This window comes from Python bivittatus, unplaced genomic scaffold (genome assembly GCF_059951505.1).
Source record: "Python bivittatus isolate LINGU-HERP-01145 unplaced genomic scaffold, Pbiv_v1 ctg000480_np1212, whole genome shotgun sequence".
Lineage (NCBI taxonomy): Eukaryota > Metazoa > Chordata > Lepidosauria > Squamata > Pythonidae > Python > Python bivittatus.
In genome coordinates, this window is record NW_028277075.1 from 71,086,734 (window position 1) to 71,100,378 (window position 13,645).

The 13,645-nt window shown below is 44.6% G+C and overlaps 1 pseudogene; it reads left to right on the forward strand.

Moving 5' to 3' along the window:
• Nucleotides 1-11,720: 11,720 nt before the first annotated feature.
• LOC148215018 (uncharacterized) lies at nt 11,721-13,100 on the forward strand (annotated as a pseudogene).
• Nucleotides 13,101-13,645: the final 545 nt, after the last annotated feature.

Below are 13,645 nucleotides of genomic sequence, written 5' to 3' on the forward strand. Positions count from 1 at the left end.
GAACTTATTATATGTTATATTATTCTGTATTTATTTCTCTGCTTTCAGCCAAAAGCAGAGCAGGGCAGAGAATCTATGATAAGACATAGTCATGTGAAGTGAGAAGTAACATGTTATAGAAAGGGGGTAGAAAACAACCTGGGAAAACTGTGTTTTCCCATCATAGTCACAGTCCTGTGTCTTAAAAAAAACTGATAGCATTGCAAGTGCAGAAAGTTGAAAAAATAAACTGATTTAAGAGCAATACTCCAGTGTCAAGTGAAGTATTCAGAGCCAATGCACATGATTTATAGAATCAAATCTTGACTTTAGTACAATTTGCATCTGCAGTAACTGCAATAGCAATAGTATGAATGCATGAAATATGAGTTCTTACATAGGTGGATAGCCCCTGCATTTTTACTTGTTGCAGATCCTGTGCAGTCCTGCTTTGAAAATAATAATTTACTAAACTTGTATGCTACCTGGCTCTCAGTGACTCAGTGTCTGTATCTCTGACTTCCACAATGGTCCAAAGCCATGAGGGCATCAGTTGTTGCCAAAGTTATTTTCCTGAAACCTAAAGAGGCACCCTTGGTGTGGATCAATAACCAATGCATTGATCAACCTCTCAAAGGCGCAAGACATTCATCCACATCTTGCTGTACAGTAATAGTTTCTATCTTTCCACAAGTAAACCTTCAAATAACCAATGCTTATTCACTTATATTGCCAATGCAGACTGGATAATTGAGACAGAAAAAGAATAGTAAAAAGAAGCCCACATGTGGTTCATTGATTATAGAAAGCTTGACCACACCAAGCTGCAGAATGTGCTTAGGAGAATGGGAATTCCAGAACATTTCTTTGTCCTCGTGTGAAATGTACAGTATACACAGGTCAGGAAGCCACAGTACAGACGTAACTTGATGAAAACAGAATGGCTACTGGTCAGCAAAGGAGTGAGAGAAGGCGGTATGCTCTCCCCTTATTTATACAACCCATATGCTAAATATATGTTGAGGGAAGCTGGATTAGAGCAAGATGAGTGTGGTTTTAAATTGGAGGAAGGAACATCAATAACCTGTGCTATGCTGATGATACTACTTTGATAGTTGAAAATGCAAATGAACTGCTAGCTCTAGTAATAAGAGTCAAGGAACACAGTGAAAAAAATGGGACTAAGATTAAATACATAGTGGATCAAACTAATGATAACAGGTACAGCAACCAGTCAGTGCCAGAACTCAGACTTCCCAAGAAATGAAGTTCCCACCTGAGGCACAAATGACCATGCTGAAGCTATCATGCTGTGGCTACATTGCATAAGGACCTAGTTCTCTGCAAGGAGGTGGAAGGAAAGAGAAGAAAAGGTCGACCAGAAGCAAGGTAGAGGGACTCAATTACAGTGGCGATGGGTGCACCGTTGGAAGACCTGAAGGACCCGGTTGGAAACTGATCATCCTGGAGAAAATCTATCTATGTGGTCACTGAGAGTCAACACCAACCTGATGGCCCATAATCAGTCAATCAATAGAAGTTAAACTCATTCTGAGCAATAACTAGGACCATCCAAATGCTGCAAAGGGCCTTTTCAGGGTAGAATGACTGGAACTCCTATTACAGCATCTGTGTACATATGGCCAAAATAAGGAATGCATCATCAAATAAAAGTATATGTATAGATACATATTTAGAAATGGTGGTTGTTGTTAAATAAGTTTGCCACAGTTCTCTGCATCAGGGAAGATTGTGAGTAGTGTTGTATGTGTTTAATTCAACTGGCTGGTCTGACTGCTTGGGCTACTTCAGGTCCCCTGGGTACCGCTCCTCCTTTCGTCTCTTTCTCTTTCAAATCAGATTTGCACTGTCAGAGCCCTTCAGTAAAGCACCAGTTTGCAGCTCTCAGGTAACAGACTGCATCTAACCCCAGCCCCCACGCCACTGCGATTTGGCAGCAAAACAGTAGCATTGTTTTAAACCTTTTTTTAAAAAAAATAGATTTGTAAATACTTCAGTAGCATACTTTAAAGCTATCTTGTGTTTTAAAAAATGGTTCCCTCCGAAAATGGAAAAAGGAGCCCAAAGGTTCATCTGTTCCCACTCATGGGATGCTGCCCTGTTCAGTGGCCATCCTTACTGTGACCTGTGGAAGCAGGAAAAAAAAATAATCTAGCCACAAAAAAAATTGCCCATTCCTGTAAAAAGAATGTCTTTAAACAGAAGGCTGTTTTCTGATGGCTCTTAAGAGAACTGATGAAGTCGGTTTCATGACTGCTCTAACTTCCATGGTTCCAGAGATCATGCAGCTCTGCAGATTGCATGTTGATCAACCCATAGTAGTTTGATAAATAGAGCCTTTGACTGCAGACCAGCAACCTCAAACCCTGCAGCCACATCATTAATCTAAAACATTATTGAGGGGTAATTTTCCTGCTGTTACCAGCTGTGTATTTTATATGAAGGCCGTGGCAATATATTTTGAAATGTCTAAGCTTAAAATATTTATCCTTAATTCATTACCACTACCAAAAATGCATCCTCATCACCAAATATTCCCCAAGCCATGTGCAAAAAATTAGGACATAAAAATGGGGCTCCAGGCAGGGGAGTTTTATTTCATTAAACAACTATGTTTGTGATATACCCAGACGATACAGATCTTAGACGCTCATTCAGTGAGTCTCTTGCATCTCTCATCTAACATTAGATCTACTGCAGCTCAAATGATACTGTTTGAAAATCTATTTTGCCTGTGTCCTCATGGCTCTCACAGGGCCTCTTTGGTCTTTTCTGGAAATACTTAACCTAATTGGAAAGGGATGAACAGCATTATTTTCTGTTCTTTTTTGCTTAAAGCATGGAAGGGACATTGTTGCTTGATTGTAACATGCAATTCTTATAAAGACTGGGCTTGGCGAGAAATCTCTATTCTGGGATTTTATTGTCACAATGGGGTAGACATTCAGAAGCCCTCCTAAGTGTCTTTCAGGAGCTAGCGTGGAGAAGGGGGTGTCTAAAATCTTAAATACTTTTCAAAATCAGTGAATTGTCCCTGGGTCGCTATCTGAACCCATATAATGTGCTACTGTATCTTGATTTATTGTATGGCTTAGAATAGGGATTGAGAATCTTTAATCTCAGGCCACACACAGCCCTCACCCCACTCCAGAGCTTTCCCTGACTCTTATTGAAAATTGGGAGCATTATTTCCTACCATTTTGAGACATGAACCCATTAAAGCTGTAGTGTACTATAAGCCCTAAAGTAGAGTAGTCTTAACATATATCATTTTTAAAAAGCCAAATAAATCCTTTTATACTATCCCTTCTTGACCCCACCCAAATTAAAAAGAGAGAAAAACTTTGGCCTTGTCAGTATCTATAACAGACATGTTATCTATAATATACATATGACCACACACGGTTGACATCATTGTCAATGACTCAGATTTCTGAAGAAATGAGAGTGCAGCCCCTAGAAATGTACTCTCCTCCTTGGCCTAAGTTAGTCTTCCTCCACCTGGAATTATGAGCATTGTAATCCAATCACATCTGGAGGTATCAATTTGGATGAGGCAGGCCTACAGTTTACAGGTGTGGGAAACAATTCCAGTCATTCAAGCTGGTGTAGTAAATTTCAGTTCCATGCATTTGCAGATTTAACATGTAAGAAAGTCCCAGTAAAAAAGGAACTTCATCCTTGAGGAGGCTCTTTAAAATCTCTACAGTATAAAGATAATATTAGCATCTCTTATTGGCCTCATGATGTACCAATAAAATATAGGTGGAGTCTCAGTAAGAAACTGCAATGGTTTATTTCACAGCTAGACTTGATAGTGGTAGCTGAGAGGATTCGTACAGGCTAGATATAATTGCATGTTGGGGACCTCAAAACATGGCCTTTAATGATACATGCCATCAGTAAAAATTGTTGCAATGAAAACATGTCCTGGAAACAAATTCTGCACTTTGCTTTCATTAAGAGGAGTAAGAAGGGCATCTCCAGAGAAAGATGCCCATGAGTCAAGCTGGACTCCTGGTGAGATTGGCAGAGTCCTGGTAGAGCTGTTGTTAATTCAGTTATAGCTGGCTTCTGAAACACTTAAGACCTACAAGTGAAGGAGAGAGGTGCTACTGATGCAAGATGAACACCATGAGCTAAGGCTTGATACTTAAATGTATGATTCCTAGAATAAATCCAGACATACCATGGGTAATTTCAGAAAGTGGTGTGTAATATGCCATTTTACACATCAGGTTTTTTTAAAAATGCATATGGACATTTTCAGAAGCATTATACAAAGCAACAGGATTGGTTACCTGCCCTATTAGGTGTGAAGCAGCAAACCACGGTTTGCTGTGGTATAAAGTTTTGCTGAACATGGCCTTGTTTACTTTTGTTTATGTGATTCTGTCAATTTTTTTTCAGATAAGAGAGGAGACATTTGCTTTGCAGATAGAACAGCACATGCACCAGGCCTCTAACAATAATGTGCTGTGTACAAATATGTTAGAGGAAGTGTGCTTGAAAAAAAAAATAGAAGGAGAAGAAGAGGAAGAAAGAAGAGGATGAAGCACTTCTGTGCTTCTGAAAATATATAGAATCTGTGCAACCCCTGAAATATAGTGAGCTTAATTGCTAGGCAGTGGGTAGAATCAGAAGCCTTCTTAGGCTATAAAGATAATACAAGATACAATACTTACTGATGTTTGTCTATCTCAGCACAAGACAGTGGCATCTTGTCGTCCCACCCACCCCACCCCCCGCCACAAAAGTGAGTACTGTAGTATCAGGGAGATGGCCTTCTAATTCAGCTTCCAGTCAACACAGAAATCAAGGGACATAGAAGCATGGATAAGGGGGAAGGGAGCACAGTTCTTTGTGCCCCAAGGCAAACCTTTCAGATGCTCCCCCAGGGTAAAAAAAAGCTTAGCACCAAGCCTTTCCAGGCTGCAGCAACTGAGAGACAGTGGGGGTCACAAAATCTCTTATTTTCTACCACCACAAACTCCCCTCCACCTCTTCAAGTTACAGCAAAGCCTCTCCTGCTCCACAATTAGCGGGGGAGGGGGATTTTCTCCCCTCCCCATTCAGAATGTGGCCACATGGGTGTGTTGGACTTACATACCCCCTCAGAAGACCCTCCCCAGCCGCCACCACCCCTTTGGCTGCCTGAAAGTCTTATCTTTGAAGAGGAAGCAAGCAGTCAGCAATCAGCAGAGAAGCCACCAAGGATTGTGATCTCTCAGTACCGTTTGTGATGCTATTCTGCTCCTTGCCAGATTGACTAATGGGTTAGGGGGAGCCCATTCAGATGGTTCACTTGTACCTGGCTGGCAGATTCCAGAAAGTGATCTGCAGGACTATTTCTCACTTTTAAGCCATTTATGCTATGAGGTTCTGCAGGTTTACTTTGTGTTTTCATCACTATTAGCAGTGCTGCAAAGATCTTTTTAAATACTGAAGAGGTTATCCAAGAACCTGCAGTGAAGTTGCATCAATCTGGGGGAAAAAATTAAAATCCTCTGTTTGCTGCTTATCTCTATTGCTCAACAAATGAAAGACAATGAAGGCCTCTTACGACTCAAGTAATATGTTCAAGCTGCTCAGTTGTAGTTAATAGCTTGCTTGTTAGCTAACCAACTGAGACTCTTTTCAAACTAACTAGAGATGTTTATTCACCCATGGAAATGATATTCAGTTAGAAATCTATTTCCCTCCTTTCCCTGTACACCTCTTAAAATATTAAGATTGTTATTTTTTTCTTTTCACAGAAAAAAATATTAATAGTAGCATAACAACACAAACATATGCAGAAGTTCTGAGTCTGTGCGAATCATCTTGGACTCATTTCCAGTGGGAGTTTTGAGATTCCGGGAGGACTTGATTGAATTCCAGTTTGAGATTCTAGTTTAGGATTAGCGTGATTTGGTTTGATCTGATTCAAGAATGAAGATTCAGTTCAAAAGAAGAACCATCCACAAGCCTTAACAGGGCTACTTCTCGGTGCCAATAATTTGGACAATCATAGGAAAGAGAGTTTTCTGTACCTCTTAGCTTTCTACGGCAACCTGAGTTAATGGAGAAATCTCAACATGTCTGAAGCTGCTTCAGTTTTTGGCAAAATGTAGGGGCATCTGCATGGGTGGGTCAAAAAAGTCAAGATGGCAACTACAATTGTGCAATAAGACACCTGCTCCTGTGCCTGCAAAGTCACAGCCACCAACTTGACTTTTTTGAACATTGCACCCCCTATGGACGTCCCTGGCAGATCAGGATGACAATAACAGGGATGGTAGATCCTTCAAAGGACATTAACCCTGCCAAATTTCAGGCAGTTAGCCTCAAAGGTTTAACTACAATATTTAAAAAAATATTTCCCTGTACTTGTTTTTTAGAGCAGAGAGCGGGGTCGAGGAAAGGACAAGAAAACAAGTATCCAAATTTTCTGACATGTAGAAAAAAGCCTAAAAAGCAAGTGGTTAGGCCAGTATAACATCCTACTCCATCTTAAAAATGTGAATTGTCAACATCTGTTTTATAACCTAATATTTTTACTTGTTTTTCTATGGTACCACAGGTTTGTGCTTCACTGCCTTTAATCCCTAGGTTTTCTAGGGTGCCAGGCACAAAATGAGATACAGGCAGGACACAGAGAAGGAGGCTGGCTTAGAACAACTGGAGTTCCATTAGTACAAAAGAGCAAAAAAAAAAAAGTTTGTTTCTGGTTGGCACAAGAAGATGAAAGTGAGAAAGGGGAGGTCAAAAAAGTCAAGATGGCAGCCACCACCATGCAATTGAAGCCCCACCACTTTTTTGTGTGTTGTACATGTGATACACATAAAAAGGAATGGAGTTTTGATCCCACAGTTGTGGCTGATACCTTGACTTTTATGACCCCTTCTTCACCATAAGTGTCCATTCCTAAAAACAACGATGCCAAAATGTTTGTCTTTTCATACTTGCATCATGACGTCACATGCAAGTATCTAAGGGATGGAGTTTTGTTACTTGCCCCATGTCCCATACCATGAATACTCATGCTCCCTTTACAAAGCAGTAAGCTTTATCCTGTGAAAAACAACACTTCCCTGTCCTAACTTTAGCAGATTTGGAGAGATGAGAACCAGCTGTGCCCTGGGTCTGCTTAAAAGAAAGCAAGCCAATAGCATTCATAATTTAGGGCCATTCACAGTTCACACCTTGCTCACTGCTGAGCTCCTTTTTTGCAGTTCTACCAAAGAAAATGCTTGTCTCTCTACCTGCCCCATTCTCAAAATTCATTCTCCAATGAATTTTGGAGCTAGGCCTGCCTCTCCCAATTCATAAAATTGATCTGGAAGATAGTTTGATGAATCCTAAATTAAACTGACCTAGAATTAATAATTGTGCAGGTGTGGTGTCTATCCCAAACTTGTACAGATGAAGTTGGGAGACTTGTGCAAATTACAGTATGCTTAAGCACATTATAATCCAGCAGCAGCATGCAACAGAGGGCAGTCATTCTACATATGGAGTACGCTAGGAATGTGAGGTTTATTTTTAAAAACATCAGCTGCTTCTACCAACACAGGTTCCAAGAAGGTGTGAAAGATTATTTCAACATCACCTGTCCTACTCAACTAGCTCTCACTTGGAACAGATTCATGGACCTGACAGGGCTCCCAGGTAATGGTGGCCGGATCTTGCTACAGTTGGCCTCAGGCTGCCCTGTGGTCCAGGTGAGTTAGCAGAGAACTCTATTTCTTCTGATAATTGCAGCAATAGATGCTGTTGCATTGTTCCAGCTTCTTGGTTGGATGCCCTAATCCTCAACCAACAATGCCATATTTCTGTCCATAATGAGGATTTGTTGGAGGGATTTGTCAGCTGCTGCTGTGCTGAAGAACTTTGTTCTTGGCTGCTGCTGGGAGTTCTAGCTCTGCCTGCTGCTAGTTTCTCCCTCCTGGGCAATCCTGATCAATTTTGTATACCACCACTGCAGAAACATGTTGCTGTCGTGCATGCTGCCCTTTAAGCAAGGATCCCCACAGCATATGTAACCTCTCCCTGAACAATGTTGGCAGCTATTTCCCATTTCCCTCCTTCAGCTGCCTTATGAAAGCCCACACAGATGAAGCCAAGGGCTTCTGCAGCCCTGGAGTATGGGTCATAAGAAAGTTCTCCATCCACTACTAGAAAGATTTCACAAAGGAAGCATTTCATTGAGGAGGGCATTGCTGACATTTATGAAGTTGACTGTCTCAAAAAGAGCTTAGGGACCAATGTAGCTGGACAGATGGTGTCCCATTCTTGCCTGTCAAATGCTGCTTCGACTCTCCATTCAAAGCAACTATGTGGATGGATTGCTTGCTATTGTTTGACTGGCCATTCAAATATCAGGTATGTGGAATTCCACCAAGTGACCATGTTCTGAAAGGGTTGGTGCTGCAGGAGGCTTACCAGTGCTAGATTGCTTCTAGCATTTTGCCACCTTTCACACTGCAATAGGGGTGCTCTACAATTCTGTAGCATGACTCTTATGAGGTAGCCTAGAGTGTTCTCCAATGCTCTTGTTCCCACTCTCCAAGGTATCCCAAGTGATTAGGTGTCCTCACATTTTTTTTTTATTGATTATGTGCCATCAAATCATTGACTCCCAGCAACCATACTGGTCACCATAAAGCCATGGATAAGCTTATTCTGCTTTTTCAAGCCATCCCTCCGCCATGCACTTCCTGGCATGCCTTAGTTTACGCAGTGTAAGACCCATGGTGTGAGACTCCTGCATTCAGAAGCACTCACCAATGGTTTGTCTCCTAGGTCCCAAACTTCTCCCATGAATGTCCTGTGAAGAAAAGGAAAACATAGCCCCACCACTGTTACTTTTCGTATCCCAGAGGTGAAGTGCAAGATGGTGCATGCCCCTGGGGTCTGCAAAACCTTTCTCAAGCACTCTCAGCATGCACCATACAGAGGGGATATTCCTGTTCTAATGTAGATGGTGCAAAAGGCATGGGGTATTCAGGAGCGATAAGCTCCATTAGATTATGCCGGGCTGAAGGAGGCACTATTGAATATCAGCATCTTTCCTTCATCAAGTATTTTCTCTTGCTTTTGGAATCATTCAACTTTTGCCTACCATAGATACACAATGCTGGAAAGTATCTGCCTTAGGAGATTTGGGAATTGTACAGGGGATTTTTCTTGCACCTGCCTGCACTGCTGTTTGCCTGTGGAGGCTTCAAGGCAAAGAGATGCTACCTCTTACCTGCAGCATCTTGGATATTGTGCTTAATTGTTTCACATCCTTACTTTGACCTCCTGCAACTACTTGCAGTAGTTACTGATGACAAAGCATCTCCCACCTGCTGCAAGTGATCCTGGGTGGTGTTACCACCTCACTTAGTTGAGGGTATAGATCTTGCCTCCTTCCCCATATCCTCAGCACCCCTGCAAAACCCACGATATGTGGAAGGAAAACACTGCTGCCTGCAGGTGGAGAAGGAGAGCGCAGGGAGGGTCGGACCTCCCCTTCTTTTGCCAGGAGCTCTCTCTTCGGCTCTTCTACCCTCCTCCAACAGAAAGCTCCCCCGCCTCCCTCTGTGCCATGCTGGCTGGGGAATTCTGGAAGTTGAAGTCCACTCATCTTAAAGTGGCCAAGTTGGACAACACTGACCTAGTGCATTAACAGAGCAGGAACTCTCCTGCTGCTGCCCTGGGCCTCTCTTTACTGAGACGCGCTGAGAGCGACGATGGTGTGTTGTGTGTGTCCGTCCGTCCCTATTTTTCTGTCTGCCTGAACCTCGGTTACAGTTCATTACAATACGTATTCTCCCAAATCCAGTTAAAAATACATCTTTGAAGTGTGTGCATGCAATCACTTCCGGGTATCAAGAACTCTCCGATTAAAGAAGAGCGATCTATGCCGGGTCGTCTAACCAACGCGCGGTCTCCGACCCAGTTGCTCAAGACGGAGAACAGAGAAACGGCAGGTTTTCCCCCTCCCCGGGGTGTTGCGATTTGGGGAAATGAAAAGGAGGACTAAACTAGGATGAGGCAGAAGGAATCAGGTGAGAGGATTTGGTCAGAGACAGGCAAAATTTAAATAATATGCAGCCTGTGGATTTGGGGAATCCACAGCGTGCACAAGACCGAGCAAACGAGCGAAGGCAACAAATTAGATCTCTCTGTCACCCCACGCGAAACACAGCAAGCAAAGCCGCGTAGATGACGCGTCCAAAAGCACGGCGCAAGAGAAAGAGAAGCCAAACTGGCCTGCCCCAGAGAACTCTGATAGGTAGAGTCTATTGAGATGGTAAAACCCATTGGCCAGCTGCTCGCGTCACTTTTAGGGAGCCTATTATCCCGCTCAATCACCGCCACCCTTCAGGGTTTTCCACCTCCGAACCGGATGTTGCAAAGTCGTCTGACAGAATCGGAGGGGCGCGTCTGCATCCGGGCTGCAAAATTGCGGAAGATCGCTGGACTTCTGCTGAGAGTTCCTGTTTCTCTTTCTCTTTCCTCGGCAGCGCAGGCCACAACTGTGTGGCCAATTTTTTTTTTTTTTTTGCAATGTCTCTTAATTACGTTTTCTATGGGATATACAAGATTGGGATTTTTTTCATCCATCAAACTATCCCTTGACAATTATTTTTAGCACTTTATTGAATGTCCTTAAATAAAAGGGTGAAAACGATTTTTCACGTGGGAACAAGAATCCTCTGAATTCTAATAATAATTTAAAAATCCCCTCTCACCCTTATGGGTGGTATGTGTCTTCCTCAATCTCAGGTCCTCTACCAGAGGCCTGGGAGTTTGAGGGTTCTGCGCAGTATCTTAGCTGTTCCTAGCACTGCACTCTTCTGGACAGAGAGCTCTGATGTTGTTCCTGGGAACTCTCAAACTCACAGGCCTCTGGTAGAGGACCAGGGAGGGAGGGAGGGAGAGGGAGAGCTTAACTAGTTAGATCACTATACATTCATCAAGTACATGCTGCCAACTCTAGCTATCCATACAAAGTGGCTTATACAGGGCTACCATACAGAATCTGAGCAAAAACTGAAAACACTAGACATCACCTAGATTGAGCTCCCCTTATCTCCTGGTCCAAACACCCACAGCCACTCAGTCTTAGTTAAGATTGGGTTGGAGACAGAACCTTGACAGCTTCACTTGGCTGGCCTGGGATCAAAAGATTAATTGGGTATCATCAGCTTAGTAATGACACTGAACCCCAACCAGCAGATGACCTCACCCAGTGCGGCTTCATATAGATGCTGAAAAGGCACAGAGAGAGAGTAGAGCCTGCAGCACCCCACACTGGAGAGGCCTAGGGAGTGATCTCTCCCCCAAACAAACACTGACTGGAACCAGCCTGGGGAAGAGAACCACCATAAAACCATGCCCCCAATCCCCAACCCATGGTGGCAGTATCAAAAGCTGCTGAGAAATCAAAGAGGATAAGGACTGATGTACCACCTCCATTCCACTTCTGCCACTCCATCAACAAACAGTGATATACAGTACATATGGGCATGAGACGTTACGATGGGAGCCAGAGGGCAGGCCATTCCAGGGGAAGATGCCCCCAGTGTGTTAATACCAGTAGCATGTTCTGGCCCTCAGGGCTCAAGCTCAGACCCTGGTCAGCAGGCCTATAGAGGCCTGGGCTTTCGGCTGCTGATGAATGCCAGGTCAGTCAATAATAAGGCCCCCCTTATTCACAAACTTATTGGGGAGGAGCAGGCCGACCTGACATGCATTACCGAGACCTGGCTGACACCAGAAGGGATGTTGCCCTTTCAGAATTGTATCCAGCTAGGTTTAGGGTTTGGCACTAGCCGAGACCCCAGGGCAGGGGAGGGGGTATGGCAGTGGTCATCTGGGAATCTCTGCTGGCCTTCAGGGGCTCTGCTCCACAAGTTGCTGGATATGAGACCCTGTTCCTGAGGTTGGGCACACAGGATCAGTTGGGAGTGTTGCTTCTGTACCAGCCTCCCTGCTGCATAGCAACCTCCCTGCCTCAGCTGCTGGAGGCCATCTCAGGGTTGGCAGTGGAGTTCCCCAGGCTTATGGTCTTGGGGGACTTTAATCTGACATCCCTGGGGTTGGCCTCAGAGGTGGCTCGGGAGTTCATGGCTACCATGGGGCCCATGGGCCTATCCCAGGTCATCTATGGCCCAACGCAGGACAGTGGTCACACCCCAGACATGGTTTTCTTGATGGAGCAGTGGCAGTGTGATCTGGTGGGGGATTTGATGTTATCCTCTTTGTCATGGTCAGGCCACTCCCTGGTGGCCTTGAGATTCTCCTATGCTGTCCCCCTCCGCAGGGAGACGGGACCTATTTGAATGGTCCACCCCTGGTGACTGATGGACCCGCAAGGGTTCCAAAGGGAGCTGGGGGTTGTTCCTGAGGCCTTGCTGCACTGTCCAGTGGAGGCCCTGGCTGCAGCCTGGAATAAGGTGGTGGCTGAGGCGTTGGGCAGGATCGTGCCTGTGCAGCCTCTCTTGTCCCATCGCCCTCGGCACTCCCCAGGGTTTACAGAGGAGTTAAGGGAGCTGAAAAGGGCCAAGAGACGTCTTGAGTGCCGCTGGCAGAAAACTAAAGACGAGTCTGACTGAACACGGGTTAGAGCCACTATTAAGGCCTACCTTGTGGTGGTAAGGGTGGCGAAACATCATTATTTCTCCGTCCTTATTGCATCCTCAGAGTGTCGCCTGGCAACCCTGTTCAGGGTCACTTGGTCCCTCCTGGGTAGGGGGGGCTCAGAGGACTATCTACAGGGCCGTGCAGAGGAATTTGCTGAACACCTGACGGATAAAATTGTTTGGATCCATTCCCAGTTGGAGGCCAAACGTGGGGTGGGTCCAGTGGAGATGCCCAGGAAGTGTTCTTACTCAGTTATCTGGGAACGGTTTGATCCTGTTGGCCCTGAGGAAGTGGACAGGGTCCTTGGGGCTGTTAGTGCAGCTACCTGTATTTTAAATCCTTGTCCCTCCTGGTTGGTTATAGCCACCAAGGAGGTGACTTTAGGGTGGATACTGTGGTGGTCAATTCATCCTTGCAGGAGAGTGTGGTCCCGAAGCCTTTTAAGGCGGCTTTGGCCCACCCCCTCCTCAAGAAACCATCCTTGATGGTCCCACCCTTCTGGACAATTTTCATCCAGTTTCCCACCTTCCCTTTCCAGGAAAGCTGGTGGAAAAGGTAGTGGCATGGCAGCTTCAGAGGATCCTGGAGGAAATGGATTATCTGGACCCCTATCAGTCAGGTTTCAGGCCCAGTTATGGGACAGAAACAGCACTGGTCGCACTTTTGGATGATCTCTGGCGAGAGGAGGATAGGAATAGTGCATCCATCCTTGCTCTTCTTGACCTCTCAGCAGCTTTCGATACCATCAACCATAGTATCCTTTTGGATCAGCTGCAGGAGTTGGGGTTGGGTGGCACAGTTCTGTGCTAGTTCAGCTCCTTTCTCCAAGGCTGAACCCAATTGGTGTTGATAGGGAGAGGTCCAACCCACAGCCCCTACTTTGTGGGGTGCTTCAGGGTTCGGTGCTTTTGCCACTCCTATTTAGCATCTACATGAAACCGTTAGTGAGATCATCCAGCACCATGGGATGAGGTATCATCAGTATGTTGATGATATTCAAGTTATATATCTCCATCCCAGGTGACCTAAG